This window comes from Passer domesticus, chromosome 2 (assembly GCF_036417665.1).
Source record: "Passer domesticus isolate bPasDom1 chromosome 2, bPasDom1.hap1, whole genome shotgun sequence".
Classification (NCBI taxonomy): Eukaryota; Metazoa; Chordata; class Aves; order Passeriformes; family Passeridae; genus Passer; species Passer domesticus.
Genome location: NC_087475.1, coordinates 16,746,505 through 16,766,146, shown reverse-complemented (window position 1 = coordinate 16,766,146; position 19,642 = coordinate 16,746,505). Strand labels below are relative to the sequence as shown.

The 19,642-nt window shown below is 46.0% G+C and overlaps 1 protein-coding gene and 1 long non-coding RNA gene across 2 annotated transcripts in view; one reads left to right on the top strand and one right to left on the bottom strand.

The window, feature by feature from the left end:
• Positions 1-484: 484 nt before the first annotated feature.
• On the bottom strand, positions 485-4,243 carry LOC135293427 (uncharacterized). Its single transcript, XR_010355553.1, has 3 exons — positions 3,904-4,243; positions 2,274-2,321; positions 485-925 (listed from the first exon to the last, which is right to left on the bottom strand). It is a non-coding gene; the product is annotated as an uncharacterized LOC135293427 (long non-coding RNA).
• A 118-nt stretch (positions 4,244-4,361) lies between these two features.
• Positions 4,362-19,642, top strand: part of RAI2 (retinoic acid induced 2) — a 44,595-nt gene continuing 29,314 nt past the window's right edge. Inside the window, exon 1 of the mRNA XM_064407584.1 lies at positions 4,362-4,515. The gene's annotated coding sequence lies outside the window, so the exon portion shown is untranslated. The remainder of the gene's footprint in view (positions 4,516-19,642) is intronic.

Here is a 19,642-nt window from a genome sequence, read left to right as displayed (position 1 = left end):
CTCCTGGCTGACCATAAAGGTTGAAGAGAGACTAACTCAGATGTAAATTAATACACTGTAGACATACAAGCCTGAGGGTTGGTGAAGGGGGGGATGCTGAAGTGCACCCCTATTCTTCCATTTGCCACTGTGGAAGGGTCTAAGAATACAGACAGATAACTCCTCCTCCTCCTCCCCAGACATAGATTTCCACAGTTTCATCAGATGAGAGATTTTTGGTTGAAGGAGTTTTGCCATACATCACCAGAAAGAGTATGCCCAGACCTGCCCCACAATATCCTGTCAGACAGATAAACTTCTTCTGCAGGTGCTGCTGCAAAGAAGTTTTGGATCCCAGCAGCCCCAGCAAGTAAGCCTGGTTTATAGTAATGGTTAATCCTTCTTGGAGTCAGAAGCAGCTTGACTGGATCCCAATTACTGCTTGACAAGGTATGTCTTGTCAAAACAGTTTTGAGGCCAGCTCCTTCTGATGCAAGCTGATCTTTAAGTGCAACTGAAGATTGGCTTCAGTAGCACATCTTTGCTATGGCAAATTCTCTTTAAGACTTTTGGGGGGCTGACATGGGACCAACTTTCTGTTAGAAAACAGATTGAAATGAAAAAAGCAACATAGTTATATGCATTACTATTATCCAAAATTATCAGTTATCTTTAGCTTCCCTATAGCTTATCCTTTTAAAAACCCATATAGTAATGAATTTTGCCTACATATGATACTTTTGTTCTTCTCACTAAATGCTTCCAGGATAATCAAATTACAAATGATTTCTAATGAATGCTCACACATTTAATTGAAAAGAGAAACAATTGTGAGAATGCTGTTCTTGAAGTCACTGTGCTTGATTTCAGTATCCATGAGCTTGTATTTTCCATGTTTGATTGCAGAAACTTTGCCTAAAAAGCCCACTCTTGAAGTTCAGACCACCTTAGAAAAAGGCAATTTTTAAATGTTAAAGGAATCAAATACACCTTCATATCTGCTAGCATGTGGTCCTCCCATTATAAAATAATTAAAGAACTACAACTAGATCAGGCTGGCAATCACTGCACCAAAACCAGTATGTACTATGGTCACATTACAAGCAACAAAGCTGAGCTTGGTGATTTATGATAATATCACTAAAACCTTGTGATATATTTAGCAAGTGGTAATGGTAAAGGTTATAATTCCTCTGAGGGACAATAGTGATGAAATAAACCACGAGGGTCAAGTGGATTATGACCTTGTGAAAACTCAAATAATGGAGATGGAGCTTTATAAACTTCCTTATAATAGATAATGCCTTAAACAATTTAAAACCTGCTCAGTACTCAATTTGGACTTGCCACAGGCTTACTACTGCCTATATATTATTAGAGGAAAACCTGAAAATTACTTCTGTCACTATGAATCTTGCATCTGCTCAGAACCCCCATTTTTAGGTGCAATGAGTGCTCTTGCTGTGCTCTGAATGCTCCCAACAGACAGTGTGTGTGCACTCATCTGTCAGCTCTCCCCACCCAGAATTTGCAGTGTGGCTGCTTACACAGAATTTAAAGCTTCCAAGGCATCCAGGATTGCTATGTTAGTAATCACACCTGGCAGTATTAATTTTGCTACTGTATAGTTCTATCCTGGGATCAAAGAGTTTCTATGTGATCAAGTGATAGGCTGAGAAGAATGACACTGCTGATTGCTTTACATGCTTGGCAAAGGGAAAGATGTCACGTTTATCAGCAGAGACAACGCACCAGGTTCCTGCAGATCCTCTCTACAGAGTTACCTGAGACACCCAACTTTAGAACACAGTTTATATGGGAGCTGAGGAGCGCCGCATACCTGAATTCGTGCTGAGATTTAGGTGGAGGTGGAGCAACATCAAAGGCAAATGGTGACTATCCTGATCTACCTGAATACGTGATCCTACACAAACAGTGTGAAACCAGACTTTTATGGGATCAGTTCCATAAAAGACTACGACCATGACTCACTTGACCAAGGTCATTCGCATACATAATTTGGGCTCCTTCATTTTCATCCTTGCTGTAGTTCACCTCCTGTGTGGCAACCCGCCTCACCAGAGCTAGTTTCTTATACCAAGATACAATATTGAACTAGCACATTTCTGGAGGAAGCTGCATGGATAAAGCAGCCATACTGAGGCATACATGTACAGATTTATAAATTAATGCACAAAAAAATTCCTCTGTCATGGAGGAAACCTGAGACCATGCTATCTCAGCTTCAAAGACATGGAGGAGGAGGGAAGACAAGGAGACAACACAATGCTTACCCATTTGTATAACAGCAATGACAATGGCAGGCCTGGGAGGGCATCAGTCTGAAAGCACATGGGACAATCAGCTGCCATTGAGAGAGAGATTTTTGATTGATTTTAAATTAAGGTCACTGTCCCCAGGCCACAGCTAGATTTGATTATTTCTGTCACATTTTAGAAGAGTGACAGAAACTTCTTTGCAACCAGTGTTCTCTCTCTTCAGTGACTCAATGCATAATGATGCTTTTTTCAGTGGGTTTTGATGATTCCAACTTCCAGGATATGCCACACGTTGGTTCAGCAGTGACATTCTTCCACTGAAAGCCAGTCATCCCTTTTACTACTCAAATCTATGCAGTAAGGGCATTAGGAAAGCTGTGGGCAGCACAAAACTAACACAGGTGTGACATCAAATCTGAGAGGTGTATTCACTGCTGGCAGGTGACAGTGACTATCAACACACACCGAGGGGAAAGGGCAAAAACACAGAGCAAGCCCAGCCATGAGCCATTTGTCACGGAGGGACCTTTCTGAGCAAGCTGTGATTTGGTTGCTCTCTGTGGATTTGTCTCCTGTTAATGAATTCATTTTCCCCTCAAAATGACATTAACTGGCTGCTGTCGGATGGCAAAGGGCTCCACAGCTGTGTTTGCATGAAGAATCACCCCTGTACAGACAGGTGGTCTGTTAATGGCCTCTCCCTTTGTGCTGGAAGCCAGGACCACCAGTTCCTGCTCACCCTCTCCACACTGCTGGAGATCTGAGGAACCTCTGTCACATCTCCCCTCTGGTGCCTCTTGCCAGTGTGCATGTACCTAACTAGGAAACCCTTTCAAGCCATGGATCATCACTGCTGGCTTCCTCCGAATCTTTTACAGCTCTGCTATGTCCTTTTTGAGAAGGTGAGACTGGAATTTCAGCAGTATTGAGAGCACAGGTCCAGCACACATTTTCCAGTGTAAAATCTTTCCCTCTTCGTTGCTCTCCTAACAACTCCTGACATTTGAGTCACTCTTTTGGCCACACTGAGCATGAAGCTGACATTTTCTGTGCATGTCCCTGGGCTGTCAACCTAGGGAAAGTGATGGCCAAAATCCTTCCATGATGATGGGCAAGAAATAAATGACCAACTGCAACTGTACAGTTGTGCTGTCTGGGAAAAAAAAAAAAAAAAAAAAAAGAACGAAACAAACCATCTTGGAATAACAGTAGTGGATTTTAAATCCCAAGATGCTACAAAATTCCCTCTCAGGCAGCTTGACCTAAATTCCTATGGGCAATGAGGAAGCCACATATTTGGAGCATTTGAAAGAAAACCAGACAAATGCCCATAAATTATTGTATGGGGGACATTCCTACTCTCTTTTGGAAGATGGATTAGGCAGATGACCTACTAAGTTTTTTTTTTCTTCTTTCACTAATTCCTACGATGTCATGAGTGTATGTGCTTTACCCTTTCTTAAATCATAATCTGATTGATCCAGCACCAGTCAAAGGTTTTGAAAAGCCCATTAAACCGCAAGAGGAAATCTTGAGCGGTTTGCTAATATCAACAGAAATCCAGATGGAATTACAATCATCTTTTATGTACATTCGAGGGCATATTATGTAATACTAGCCATGGATTTAGTTTAATGCACCGCACCTTCCAATAAGCTGCCGGCGACACTTAACAGCGATTTGAAACCTACAAAAAACTCTTTTGCCCTTGACAAAACCGTTCTAAAGCCCAGAGACGGGGATCAAGAAGCTTGGGATATTCAGAGTCTGATGGGAAAACGGGGACAAGCGAAAGCGAGGACGGAAAAGACGAGGGGGGCGGGCGAGAGGAGGAATTTAAAAGGGCAAAGAGGTGGAGGGGGAAAAAGAAAAACAGGAAGTCAGAATCGTGGTCAGTCCCAGATAAACGCAGAGGAGAGAAGGTCAAAACTTCAAGCAAGCAGGCAGCAGAAACCCCACGAGGTTCGTGAGGCAGGACGCCGCTGCCCGCCGCAGCACCCCGGGCTCCCGGCGGGGCCGGGCCCGGCTCCCTCACGCGGCGGGCGGGGGCGGCGCTGCGGGCGTGCCGCAGGTTGGGCGGGCCCGCCCCCGGCGCTCGCCCCGCCCCGGCCCGGCCCGCCCGGCGCGGGGGGAGCGGGACGCGGTACCGGGCAGGGCAGGGCGGCGCGTCCCCGGCGGCGGCGGCCGCGCTTGACAGAGCGGGCGGCGGCTGCGGCCCCATGGAGCCCAGCTAGGGCTGCCGCACCCTCCGCCGGAGGTAGGTGCCGCGGGGCGGATGCGCGCCGACAGCGCAGCGCGGGTGGAGCGGTGACAGGTTGGCCGGGCGGCGGCGTTTTGCGGGAATCCCACCCCCCCCAAGCCTTCTTCCCACCGGCGGCCGGGCGCTGCGGTACCGTGGGGAGGGCGGCGGCCCCGCGGTCCCCGCTTCGGCCCGTGACTATTGTTTCTGGTGGCGCCGAGCGGGCGCAGCGAGATCCCGGCGGCGGCGGCTTTGTGCGGGTTGTCCCGGCGGTGGGGCTGCGGCGGTGGGGGGGCGCGCAGGGACCCGGCGGGGAGAGGGACGGGGCGAGACCGTGACCGCACCAGCAGAGCCACCCACCCCACCCCCGCCCTTCCTCCTCCTTCTCCTCCTCCTGCCTGCGCAACTTCTCCAAAATCGCGGCCGTGGGTGCGCGGGGAGGAGCGGCGCTTGCCGCGGCCCCGCGTCGCCCCCCGCGCGCGGCACGGCACGGCACGGCGCGGCACGGCACGGCCGCGATCCGCGCCCGGTCCGCGCTCCGGGGAAGGGAGATCGGCAGCGTGTAGGGTGGATTTCAAGATGGGCGGTAATGGGATGGTTTGGGGTCCCTCGCGTCGCCGGTCACAGGCGAGAAGCAGGAGGAGAATTTACCCTTCCGAAGTTGGGGCAGAAATTCCTCCCGCTGTCGCCCGGCGGATGGACTGTCACCTGCGGCTCCCTTGAAGGCTTTTTCTGGACGAGGCTGTCGCGGGGCGTGGGTCATCCGCGCCGGCGGCGCAGCGCTCCGGGCGTACGTGGCGGTGGATGCCAGGGTGAAGTGTCGTGCTCCAGAAGTTCTGCACCCTTCGGGGGGATGCTGCAGGGTGCAAGCGCCCTGGGCAGGAGATGCACGGCAGTCGTTCTCCTTTCATTTCGCCCCCAATACACCTCTTTTTTTGAAAGATTGGTTCGGCTTTGGTTTATTTACCGCTGTTGATGGTAGTTTTCTTGCACGTTCTCCATCAGAATTATTTTTCTAAAGAGAAAAATTATTCAAATGCGGGATCCAAAGTGTATATATTGTCTAATGGGGGTGTATTGTTAAAAAGGAAAGAGTATCTGGTTGCCCATTAATTCTCCAGGTATTTTCCGTTTAAACTTGATGAGGAAATGTTTTTCCTTTTTCTAAGTAACCTTTCATGTCATTTATCATTAGCAAATCGGCTTAGCATTCAAAGTAAAGATTTCCTCACAAATACGCTAGTGATTACTAATGTTATGTCTGAAACACTCCATAGGACAGAAATCAGCACACCTCTGTTTTTTTTTAATATGTAAATTTGAAAAGCCTTTCCTTCCATTTCATGACGCTGTGAGTGGCCCCGGTTAATCAGGTGTAACTACAGTAACTGGCAGAGGAGGCTGCTGATAGGCAGGGTGGTTTCCTGCACCACTCTGCTGGAGCAACCTGATCAGTTAATGCATCCTCACTATTTTGTCCTTGGCATCTTTGATGAATTTTGTAGTATTTCTGTGAGGAGCTCCAGTAGGGGAAGCTGAAGTCTCTTTCACCTCCAGAGATGACTGAAGCCACGTTTGAAGAGGGGATAACTCTTTGAGTTGACTGGAGAGTGCTGCTGAGTTCCTGCGTATACACTAAATTCTGGAGGCAATCCAGCAGCCAGAGCTATCTGGGTCAGGCTGGAAATCAGCTCAGTGATGGGTTTTGCAGGGTCCTGGTCACTTCCTACCAAAAAAAACCCAAAAAAACAACAAAACCCAAAAAAACCCAAGCAAAAGCAAGTGTTAAGCTTTTGCAATGTGCACGGATTGCATTGTAGGCATGGACTGGAGAATGGAGCTGGTTGCGTGGGGGGCTTGGCATGTGCAATGAGCAGGTCACACTGAGCACCCTGCAACTTCAGGATGCTGGAGTTCACTGTGCAGAGCCTGCAGCAGTATGAATTACAGGGGGGAAAATGCATTTAGATGTAACAAAGGCTGCTGGCTCATCTCCTGCATGAGGAACTAATTTTTTTTTTTTTAATCTGGCTCCCGTTTCTGCCTCTGACTCAAACTGCCAGTGTAGCTGTGGGCAAATCATTCCATGTTTCCCTCTGAAACATGCCTGACCTGCCAAGGTCTCATCTGTACAGGGCTGTCTGTTCAGATCCCAGCTCAAACCCCTTACTTTCCACCAGCTGCCTTGCACAGAGAAGTCTGAAACCCAAGGTAGGTGGTACCTCTCTGCTCCAAGGGGATGCAGTCTGACATTCAAATACTGCTGCTGCTACAGATGTAGCAGCCTCACAGCAACTCATCAATCTCTAATCCTGCCCCTCTTCTAATCCAGTCATTCTCTGCTGCTGATGGAATTGCCTGGTGTCCTTTGATCTGGGTTTGGCTGCGTGCTGCCCCTCATGTCAGCGAGCCTCCAGCAAGGGAAGCAGTGGCACTGGAGATGGGCTGAGCATCGCCAGCTCCTCAGGACACAGACTGGCACTTGAGGCTACAAAACGCGTGGCACGAGAGGCCCAGTGTGATTTAGAAACAGAAATTATAGCTAAAGGGTAAATTTCAACAATGTCCCAGAAAAATGACCAGAAAATGGAAGCTCCTGTGCAGCCAGCTGCGTGCTGGTCGGCAGGGAAGGGAGGTGGAAGGGTGCAGCTCCCTCGTGTAACAACGGCATTCTTATTTTAGCATGGAAGACAGCCAGAGATAAGGAGTGGTTGTCATCCGGCTGGTTGGAGGATGGAAAAAAAAAAAAAAAAAGGAAAAGCTGTGTGGAAAAGTATTTTGATGTAGGTACTAAAGGAAAAAAAAAAAAGCAGATAACCTTACAAGTGATAGACTAGCTATGTAAAGCTGCCAGGACAAAGCTTTTCCCATAAAATCCAGAATGATCCTAATTAAGGCCAGACCCTGTTAAATGACACGTGGCTTTATTTATTTCAGATGTTTCTAGGTCCTAAAGATGGGGCCAAATGTGAAGAGTTTGATGTGGCAGATAGTTTAACCTCAATTACTTTTACATAAATCATGTGATTGTTACAGTAGCTCAAGTACCTCTGATGGGTGCCCCAGACCTACTGATAAAAAAAAAAAAGATATTTTTAAAAATCCCCTGAAAAATCCATGGCAGTGCAGGTGAGGGTTTGTGGAAGAGAGGTGGCCATCCTCTCTGCAGGCAGGAAGATGGGGTGTGGGAGCTGTTGTGGTGCTGTGTGCTTGCTGGTCTGTATGCACAGGCAGCTGAAATGGTGGCTTTGTAGAACAGGCAGCCAGAGAAAGGGACGTAAAATGGGAGCTGACAAATATTCTTGTTATGAAACTGGGATGGATGAATGATTTATGGGGGTACTTGCTTTTATTTTATTTTATTTCAAGAGGAAGGAGATGGTTGGTGATGTGAGGCTCTAGCCACGGATGGCTTTGTTTTGAGATCAGGCTGTGCTGGGTCCTGCCTCCAGAAACAGCATCTACAGAATAACAATACAGTGAAACACTTCCCAGCATTGCTTGAGTTTCACAGTCTGTTTTCAGGATGAAAAAGTTTTCCTTATGTTCAAAGCTGTAGGCCTAAATCCTCCCAGCAGACTCTAGATTTCAAAAAGGAGGTGGCTGCGTGAGAGGTCCCAGGCTGCGTGGATCTTTGTTAGCCTGTCTCAGTTCTCCTAGGAAATTTCCTTTCCTGGGTTTGCCCGTCCCTCCCAGGGCACTGAGCTACTCTGTAAATAGGCCACTCTGTGGAGGAGCTGCTCTGCTGGGTGATTTAATGCAGCTTGTTAGTTCTGGCTCCCTTTTTCCCACCCCCACCCAGTTCTGTCCATGCTGTCCTTTGGTGTACAGAGCAGTGCTGTGACATGGATGTGGTGAGTTTACAGGGTCACAGCTGCAGGATGCCTGCGTGTCCTGGGGACCCTTATGTAAGCTGCAGCTCCACAGTCAATTGCTGGCTTTGGGTGTTAGTGACTGGATCCCTCTGAGCAGGACCTGTTTCCAGCATCCTTTTGTATCTCATAGTTAACAGAATCATGGAATAGTTGGATTAGAAGGGACCTTACAGGTCATCTAGTCCAACCCCCCTGCAGTAAGCAGGGACATCTTCAACTAGATTAGGTTGCTCAGAGCCCTGTCCAGCCTGACTTTGAATGTTTCCAGGCATAGGTCATTTGCCACCTCTCTGGGCAAGTTGCAGTGTCTCCCCACTCTCCCAGAAAAAAATTCTTCCTTATGTCCAGTTTAAATTGACCCTAGTTTAAAACCATTACCCCTTGTCCTGTTGCAACAGGCACTGCTAAAATCTACATCTACAACAGGCCCTGCTACATCTGTCACTGTAGTCTGTCCTGGTGGTCCTTGTTAGGTATTGGAAGATGCTGTAAGGTTTTCCTGGAGCTTTCTCTTCTCCAGGATGAGCAGGCACAGCTGTCTGTGCTGAGGACCCAGAGCTGGATGCAGTATTCCAGGCGGGGTCTCACAAGAGTGGAGGGTGCCCTTGATCCCACTGTTTGTGTCATTGACAAAATTATTAAAGGATACCGGGCCCAGTATGGCCCTGAGAGGGACACCACTCATCACTGGTCCCAATTTGCACATGTAGTTGCTTGGAAATGCTTTTTTAATATATCAGAGGGCTAAATGTTCTTGAGAATTAAACAAAGAGTCTGGGGTAGGTCTCCTGTTTCCTCCATGCTCTTCAGAAAAAAGGTGTCCTTCAGCTTAGCAGCTTCCAGGTCTCTGTATTGCTCCCACTCCCTGTAGAGTGGCCAGAGAGCAGCCACTGTAGCAGGAAGAAGGCAGCTGCTGTTGACTTGGGGGACAAGCTGGGTGTGGGTTTGGGTCCCCCCCACCTCCCCCATGGCAGGCACAGAGATGTCAGAGCAGGCCTTGGGACTGACTGGCTGTGTCCCCAGATGTTTTGTCTTTGTGCTGTCTTTGAGCTGATGACTGGGGTGAGCTCTGATGGACAGGAGAGCTGAGGGAAGTTTGCTGTGACTCCTCACTTCAGTGGGGCTGCTAAGGGCAGGTCCCTGAACATTCCGGGTGCAGCTCCAAATGCATTTGGTCGGGCTAATTTTGAAAACCAGTCTCCCTTCCAATGTCTGCATGTGCTTCAGCCTTCTAATTATTCTGTGCTTTTCCTGTGGCATGGAAACAAAGAGGTGGAAGTGCAGTGGCCACCAGGAGGGCCAAGAGGGCAATGGCTCTTGCCTGCCCTGGCAGTCAGTGTGCTCCTCGTAGCAAAGCCAGATTATTTGGAGGAGTGCAGGTCTTTCAGTCCAGGAAAAAATAATTTGTTAATGGCCAGAGAATAATCACTTTACTCTGAAAAGCCTCTCCAGCTGCATTGCACCAACTGTTCTTTATCAGTCTCTGAATCCTTAATGACAGTAGCAGCTAATTTCTCTTTCTGTGTTTTTCTAGCTGCAGTGTCCTATTTTCTCTGAGTTTATTGAGAAAATAATAGAAGTCATTACATAGCTAGTTGTCACCTTTCAGAAAAGAAAACTTCTCCCTGCCTGAATGGCCAAGTTAGTTACTTGGTGACTGACTCAGACAATAGCAACTTCTTGTAGCTCATCAGTTATTAATCTGTGCCTAGTGAATAAACTAATTAACTAGAGGAGTATTACTGAAGTTCTAGTCTGTGATTATCAGAATATGGTGAATAAACTGTTCACAAACAATGTGACAAAGGCACATGTGCATTCTGTGGCATGGAAGCAAAAAATCAAGAAATAAAGGGTTGGGAGTGACAAAGTGAGAAATGTGAATTCATTGTGTTTATTTTCCTTTAAATTTGATGGTCTTTGAAGCTTATGGGTCAGTATTGCACAAAATGGACCTTGGTTAAAAGAAAACTATTAGGTGTTCCATATGTATTTATAATAATCAGGTTAAAGAGAAGATAATGAGGAGCACTGGAATAGATGGGCAATGAGAATGGAAGACATAGAAAATAAAGTGAAATGTGAAGTATTTTTGTGTTTGCATGATACACATCTTTCTGGTTGTTGGTGATGGATCACTTGCTGTAGAGCTGGATCTACACAAGGCCACTGCAAAGCAAACAGGAAGGGCAACACATTGTTTTTTAATCAGGATTTTCTTAACCAAGAAGTCAGGCATCACTGTCTGAATAATAGATGCCTTCATCTCCAGCCTTGGTGATGGGGCTGGAGGTCTGAGGCAGCTCTCAGCCAGGAGGTCTGCCCTGCAGAAAGGTGGGGGAAGAGGACTTCTGATGTAGCCAAAGCTTTCCCTGCAGGCTGTGGGATGCTGAGGGGAGGCCAGAAGGAAGTCGGGACACATAAGCAGATCCTAGAAGAAGGAGCACACAGAAGAGCCTCTCTGTTCTCGTGTGACATCCCTGTAATTAATCTCTGATCCCTGGGGAATGGATGGAGTTGCCTCTTGCCTTTTCATGTCTGGAGAAGCCATGTATGCTTAGGGCGGGTTCACAAAGCTTCTGTGACAGAAGAAACTGGGCTCTGTGTTACAGCTCTGCTGCACTGTGTGTGCAGGATACATCAAGGGCTCTTGTTCTCTCACAGGACTGGTGGTGCCAAGCTCAGTATCTCACATCTCCCCACCCCCTTGTGCCTGAGCTTGTGTTCATTTTGCAGAAAACTGCTTGACCACACTCCAGTTGTGCTACAAACAAAGTAATGCTGGTAGGTGGAAGAAAACAGATGCAAGGAATTTACTTCCCTGCTCACCAAGAAAATGCTTCTGCCTTTGGTTTGGGTTTGATGTTTAGGTCCCTAACTGATTTTTTTAGATGCTTGTGTAACAGCTGTGTTTAGCTATGAAATCATCACTTCCTTTAGGATGCATTTTGGCTGTCACCACAGCTTTCTGTCCTCTGAAGGGGGGTAATAAATTGATGGGGGTAGCCATCAGTTTGGATGCCATGAGTGCTGCAGACAGGAAAGTGGAAGCAGCACAGGGCTGTGTGCCGTGGATTCCCCTGTTCACAACATCTAACCTCAGAGCTGTGCAGTGCCTGTCCTGGAGGGACCTAGTGCAGCCTCCCACCAGAACTGATTAGCTCAGGAGACAGGGAGGATGCCCTTGATCACAAACAGGCTGCAGACATCTTACACTCACTTTGGTTACTGGAAAGGCTGGTCAGCACTCTTAATTTGTATTTGCTTTCTGGTGGAACTGAAGAGCTCTTTGCTCTGCAGCATAAAGACCCAAATATTTTGTGACCTGATAATTCTGATTTTCTTGAGAAGAGATGCCCCTGCATTTCCAAGGAGGTAAGGTTCTCAATTGAGCAGCCTTTTATTTTTAAAAAGGAAGGAGGTGTTTTTATTAGAGTTTCCTGTTTTGGACTCTTAGAGGGTATGAAGTGGTCAGAGGAGGGAGACTTATCATTTAGATCAGGGTTGTCTCTTTGTATTTCTTATACATACATAATACTCATATATAAATTATTTTCACGTATGCATATTTATTATATATTTTGAATTTTGCAATTTTCCCCAGTTCTAGTTAAGGCTGCTACTTAAAGGGAATCTAAATAAGGTTTCCTGTCAAGAATGGTTTAGATTTAGCTGGCCCTGCCTGGGGCTGAGGGATGGGTTAGGACACTTCTCAAGGTCCATTTGAGGACCCTTTCCGTGATTCTAGGCAGTTACTCAACAAAACAGATTCATTGTAGGTTGTGCTGGTTATGCTGAAAGGGTTTTGCTATAGCATTTAATGTGGTTATTTGTTTGAAAAGGAAATAATAGGTAATTGTAGCATAGTTATTGCTGCTGCACTGGACAAATGTTTCTTTAAATAGGAAAACAACTGATGTTACATTTTTAGACCAGCATCATGATATGGTGTGATTAATTTTTCCAGGAGCTTTGTGTTTTTTATATCTGCTTAAGTGTATTAACATTTTAAAAGGTCAAAGGTAAGCTTTAAAATGGATGCCAAATTAAGATGGATGGGAGGAAAATGACATTTACTTCTTGTTACTGCACATTGTTTGAATTTGACCAAAGGCAAAAACAAAACAAAGAACAACCCTCCCCCCCATACACACGCACGCATGCATGCGTGCTTGCATGGACAGACAGCCATGCTCCCACCACCTGCCTTCCCTCCACACCTGGTCTGGCAAAATCTTATTCATCAGAGCTGATTAATCACAATAATCATCATTATTATCCTAAAAAAATCAGTAGTTCAGTGTATTCACTTCCAGAGAGCCTTTGTATTCTTTTGCAAAGTATATAATTTAACTAGTGTGAGTGGACTCTGTAAATAAAAGTAGCTAAAATGTAAATATTAGGAAAACATGGCTAATGAGAACTCTAACCACGTTACCATTTCCTGCCCTTGCTATGTTTGAGATGATGATTTCATCAGGGAAGGGACTGGACCCTCATCCCTATTCATGCAGTTCCTTGCACATCGAGTCCCAGTGAATGCAGAGGATAAAATATGGAATGATGCCTTTCCTTCTAGTGGGAATGGCGGCCAGTCCCAGCCAAAAGCAAGGCTTCAGCAGAGCTGCTTTGTGATCACACCAGTGCTCAACAGCTTTGGGTTTGGACAAAGCGCCATGGCTCCGGGGAAGGACTGGATCTGGTTTATGTCCATCACTCCCACTCTGGCCCTTACAGGATGGTGGGTGGCTGTGCTGGTGATGTGCCCTGTGCCTCAGCAATCTCAGCCCCTCTCTTGTGAGAGGGACCCAGCCTGCTTTTGTGGATGCTGTTGAACAAGACAGATTTGCTCCTCTCACGTCATGACATCTGCCAATATAAGGAGGGTTTAAAACGAGGGAGAAAACCACTAAAATTTCTCCAAATCCTTCTTCCTATTGGTGGCTAGTGGCTCATCAGGGAGGCTTCAGACTGTGTCCTGTGTCAGCCTCCAGACACTCAGCCCCGTGCTGTATCCCAGAGCACACCCCAGCCTCGTGTGGGCCACGAGGGCTGTGTCACTCTGGGAAGAGTCACCCACCCAGTGCCATCTGTGCCTGAGCCCTTGGAACCAAGAAAAGGCAGTGCTGCTGTTCCCTGCCCACCTCTGCCTGCCTCCCTTGGGCTCCCCGGGCAGGGCAGCTGCCCAGAGCAGAGCATGGGGAAGAGGAGGGCTGGCAAGGGAGGAAGATGCAGCACTCAGCCCTGCCTCTGCACAACAGCATGAGGTGTGTCCAAGGCTGGGATAAGGGATAGGCAAATCTCCTCCCTCCCCAAGAAGCAGCAAGCTCTCCTAAGCATCCCTTCCTGGGTGCTGAAGATGTTTGTCTGGCAAAAAAAAAAAAAAAAGAAAGGAAAAATGACAATTGCTCATATGCTTTGTTCCAGTGTGAAAATGTATTTTTCATTTCAAACTAAATGGATTCTGAGTTGAATCTGAGTAGAGCAGACTAGACAGTTTCATTTTTTCATTTTACCATTTTGCCAAAATTGTTTTTAAATCACTCAACCCAAATATTTCTTTTTAATTTTTCACCCCAGCCTTGCCACTACAGCAAACAATTCCATTATTTGCATAGCTCTAATTGCAGTGATTAAACAAACGCAGCAAACTCCGACCCTTTGCAGAGCCTCATCACAGCCCCACAGCCAGCTTGGTCTGTATTTTGTCAGCAGAGAGGGAGATGTGGCTTTGTGTAGACGGAAAATAAATTATGGACTTTCTGGTATTTTTTTTTCCCTCCAAACTGATACACTATCAGTTTGGAGAATGAATAATTTTGCCTGTTCTCTTGCTGGTGGGCTGAGAGATATCTCCCTATTGTGAACCTGGTACAGTTTAAAAGGCATTTGAATTTTCAATGCTTTGTTCACGTGTTACGCTTAAGTTGCAACCTCTGTTGTGTTACTAGAACAACGTGTAGGGTTGCTATTCTGTTAGTAATTCTCATATTAACATAAAGAGAGACAAATATCTACGTCTGTTTGGAGATTTTTTCTGTGAAGGTGTTGGGTACCTGAAGACAGGGTTAAGGAAGATTTTATCTGGCTACAGTTCCGTCAGATAGGAACAAACAATTTTTTGGACATTTTTTAATGGCATTTATTTATAGCAGGTAGTGCACAGGCGGCTGCTATTTCTCAGCGTGCTGGAAGAATGTTCTCCAGATGGTGCTTGCTGTTTATGCTTTTATTCACTTCGCTTGAACACAGCAGCACTCTACACAAAACAGGGAAAATTGGAAAATAAAAACAATTATGTTTTTACAAAGTGCCATGTGATTTGCTGAAATGTCTGAGCTGACTGATGAGCCGTGCGTGGGGGCAGCGGGGGATCGCGCCTGCCTCAGAAACCCCGCGCCCCACATGGGTCACAGGCAGCGCCCTTCTCTCCCAAAGGGCGGCTTGAGCAGAGCAGCTAATCCTGCCCTGCGTGTCTGTGCCTCTTCTGCCTCCCTTTTCCTGCACAGGGATTTGGGGGAATGTGGGAAAGGCTGTTATTTTTGTTGGGTTTTCTGTGACTGTGCAGCCCCAAGGTGGGAGGGACGCGAGACAAAGCATTTCATAAACCTCGCCTGTGCCATCGTGTTCCTTCGGCTCCTAATCTCACTGGAAAGTATTAAGGCCTTTGGCTGGTCCAGCTGAAAGCAGCAGCTGAAGCCAAGGCTGATGCCCAAAGGGAGCAGCATGCTCCATGATTTCTGTTGGTTGCAGTGGTGAAGATAGATAGGTATCCACATGGTTGGCATGCTCTTGCAGGCTTTTGTTGTGCAGCTTCTGCAGGACTACTCACATAAAACATTCTCAGAGTGGAAGCTTTAAATAAAAGACTCTGGAATCTAATTTTTTTTTCATTAAAAACCCTTGGGAAAATTGGGAAAATGGCTCAATTATTAAAATTTATTTTAAAAAAACCCAAAAAAGCTAGCCAAACAAAAAAGAACCCCAGGCAATCATAAAAATAGATATTGACAAGCAGGGAAAGGGTATTTTTGTTATTTTTTTATAAATATATCTTAATGTATAGGTAAAAGAAATAAGTATTTCTCACTTCTGCTGTAAAAGAACAAGAAAATGACAAACACGCAGCACTTCAGGGCAGGTTTTCAAATACCAGAAAACATATACCAATTTTAAACTTTGGAACAGGACATGATTATTATTTCTTTGAGCCTTCAGATTTCTTCGAAATCTAGTTTAAAGCCAGCAATACTTTTAGTAAAATTAAATTTCAAGAAATTAATGTGTGAACTGTTTTTGGGGTTTTCTCTGGTAAATGGGCAGTGCTGCTTCAATTCCTCTCCCTTGCCCGTTACCCAAGAGACAGCCCTTTCCCAAGCAGAATTCTTGCTACATCAGCTCCATGCTGTTTATCTTCTGTTGCTCCCTTGGCAGTTATTATTTCTTAATGTGTTAATTGTAGTTCCTGGACCCTTGTGTGTGAGGGTGTGTAATGCTCATGGTAATGATGCCGACACGTTCTCTAGTTCCTGGAATCGCAGAGCGAAAAACTGAAATATGGTTTGGGCATAGAGCATCCAGTAAGAGAAGTCAATTAGAGGAACTCAAATAGCATGACAAGAATAAAGTGGGTAATAGGGAAGAGTAGGTGTTGGGTTGGAGTGGGGGTTTTTTAGGCTTATTCAGTTATTATTCCTTCTATGGCTCCGGCTTCGTGTGATATATATATTTTTTAATTAAAATGTGAATTATGTCACTTGCTTTCCACCTTTTAACAGTATTTCACAGTAAATTTCGTTCCTAATAGCAAGTAGTCAGGGGTAAGGAATGACTTTGCTGAGTGATGGGGATTGTTAATTATTAAAAAGAAACCTATGGATTTGAAACAAATTAGACCTCATTAAGCCTAGGTCTGTTTCCACACAGACCAGCAGACGTGAAGAAGCCCATCTAGGAGCGTGAAAAATTCCACTTTTTAGCTGACACATGCCTAGTAGCAATGCTCCCAGGCTGTCGTGGGGTGCATGTGCTTGTTTGATTTGTGTCAGAGATCCCTGGTCTCTGACCTCAGTTCAAAACCCGTGACTCTCTTGGATCTCTCCCATTTCCCTTCCACTTCTCCCATCGCCCCCAGCCACCCCAGCCCACCTGCACACAGGATTCCCACCTCACTCTGGAGGGGCTGCTGGCCATCAGCAGCTGAGCCCACCTGGCTGTGGAAGCCAGTGCCCAGAAAATGTCAGAGTGCACCACATCGGCTGCTCTAGGTTTAGTGAAAGGAGAAGCATTTAAAGGAAAAACTCCTTTTTTCTTCCTTGATTTTGGAGAGGAAGAGGATCTTCAGCTTGTACCATAGAGTTCTCTCCATGGCTAGGCTGGCAAACTCTGTAGGATACATTTATTTGTTTCCCTTTACAGAGGCAGGAGTTTGTTTTTTGTTTGGATTAATTTTTTGTCTGGATTAATTTTTTGTCTGGATTAATTTTGTTATCCAGACTCATCCGTGATTCTTTAAGTTGTTTGTACTTAGAGTTTTTCCAAGGGACTTCAGCAAAAATCCAGAGGGCTGAAGTGATTGTTGGAGAGTACCCTCAAACATATGTGACCATGCCATGTTTTGAGCTGCTTTTTTGAAACTTCTTGAAGGCAATGGGTGGGTGTATCTGCAGGAGAATCCTAATAAGGAGAGTGAAAGGTGGCCTTAAGTGATCATTTTAATTGTTGTTCACAGGCATGCCATGTATGGGCTTTGCTGTCTGGCTGAGACATCCCCCAAGTCTTCCGTGGCATTAACAGGCAGAGACACACTCATATCAGGAGAAGAAACGCCCATTCTGCTGGCTAGAAATCAGCAATAACATTTTGACATCTGTGCAACAGTTTAAAATGAATTATTCAGCACATAGATCGTGCTATTTGAGCAGCCAGCACATCTCTGCCCATTTACTACTGTCAGTCCATGGTGGAGATATCACTGATGCCAGTGGGAACTGAGCACATGGGCTGGGGGTAGGTTTTGGCCCATAGCCTGAAACAGCATTTGACAGCACCCCTGCAGAACATGATAGGAATAATCTGCTTTGCCACCAGCAAAAGACCGAAAGACAATGCCAGTCTGTTTCTTCTCTTAGAGTATTATGAACACATGCAGATCTTAAGATCTTAAAAATTAAAGAAAAGATCTTAAGAATTAAAGCAATAATTAATTGTTTGCTGTTTGTGTTTTGCTTTAAAGAGTGAGACTGACATGTAATTTTGATTAAATCAATGTATTGCATATGACTGTCCAGAAGCCCTGAGCATCTCTTGCCTACTGGGAGTAGAGCCCGAGCACAAACTGGCAGCAGGTCCAGGCCAGGGTCCAGCTTCTGCCCGTTTGGGGGGTTAAAGTGAAGCAGTATCTAATCCCTGTCAGCAAAGAGAATTCATAAGGTTCATGATGTCAGCAGCATCTGATTTGAAAAAGCCAGCTGAAGTGCTGTAAGAACACACTTTGGGGACCTGCAGATGGGGAACTGGGAGGAAGCAGATAACTGAACACCAGCACAACCCTTCCCTGCCCAAGACAGGCAGTGAGGAGAGAAAGTGGACATTTATCTTGTGCTTTGCTTTCTAATTCAGCAAGGTCATCTGAATTATAGCAGTGAGATTCCAACATCTGTTATTTCACAGGATGTCTGTTCCCTGTAGCTGCATTTTTAAAAATAAAATGCAGGACACAGTATGGAAATGTTCTTTGCTATGGGTTACTGTCCTTTTGTTATCCTTCTTTAAGGACTGTGTTGTAGCTGTTCACTGATGCTTATCTCACAGGTGAAAATTCAGGAGCACTCAGATAGCATTGCAGCGTGCAGCAAAATCATCTGCCTGTCATTGTCCAGGTTTTTCAGGTAGCTAGCTAACAGTGCCTCAATTTCTACCTGCTATTCCATTTATGTGTAAGAAGTAATACCCTACTGTGGAAGGAGCTCAGTGCTGTACATGAAAAGGCAAGACATTATCCAGGTAACTGTAAAACAAATGGCTGGTATAATGAAAGTTAAGCAAATCCTTATGGCCCCTGAAGTCAGTAGAATTTAAGCACATAGTTAAGTCTTACTTGCAGTAAGGGTATATCCTCTGATAGGAGCACAGTAGCTGTAAGGTGTTTCAATCTGTGTGTGTATAGCTTTATTTTCAGAATCCCCATGAGCTTTGCAATTAGCTGAAAGAAGTGAATCTGTGCTGCATACCTTGCAGCAGTGCTGGCTGCTCAGGTGTGGTGCTTCAGCAGGGGGTGGGACCTGGCTCCCTCAGTCCTTGGCAGAGCACTGCTGCAGCTGCTGCTGCTGCAGCTGGGTGCGAGCTGGGGTGTGCAGCCCTATGTGGGTTCATTTTTGTAGGGCTGCCATCCCCACAGTGTCCGAACCTTCTTGCTTTGATCCTTTCACCATTGCTGTGCTCCCCTGGGACAGAAGGATGTTGTCCCCCTTGGGCTGGGAGTAGAAGAGGCACAGAGAGATGTCCAACCTGATGTTAATGGTTATTTTTGTCAGCACATGTGAACACATCTCTGGGGGAGGGTTCCAAAGCTCCTGTCTGCATAGTTTGAGCCCCGTGTGCTGTTACAAACTTGGTCCGGTGGCACCATGTGGGACGCTAATGAGTGGGGCCATGGATGTTCATCTCCCCTGTAAGAGCAGAATTCAAGGATGTGCCTTGCCAGTGTAGATGTGGGATAGTGAGAGAAGAGGGGAATGTGCAGTCCAGAAAAACAAGGGGTGAGGTAAATAGCTCAAGTAATGTATGTATGAGGGTGAAGAAGGCTACCTGGGTTTATTGCTACTTGATTGGAAGGATGTGTGTAGCCTGTGTGCATCCATTAATTAGTGATGCAGTTGCTCCATGCTGGTACCAATAAAACCTTAATAGTACATGATACCAGCCCGTGATTGCTTCCTTTTTTCCACATCCCCTTGTGAGGATGTGTGTGTATCAGTGCAGCTGTGCACTGCATACAGTGTGGATGTGCTGTGGCTGCCTGCACAAGCAAAGGACAGTAAAATAATTCAGTGGCTTATTACCTCCCATGTGATTTTTCCAAGTGTTTATAAAAGGATCTTTGATATGCAGCACTCTCTAATGTGCACGAAATAACCAGCGTTGTTTTCTTTCCTTTTCCTGAGACGTATTAATTCTTAAAATGGCTCCTGAGCAGGCTTTCCTAGGTACATGCAGCAACTGCAGCCCGGTTTAGCAACAACGACAACAAGGAAAAAGGCTGTCCCTAG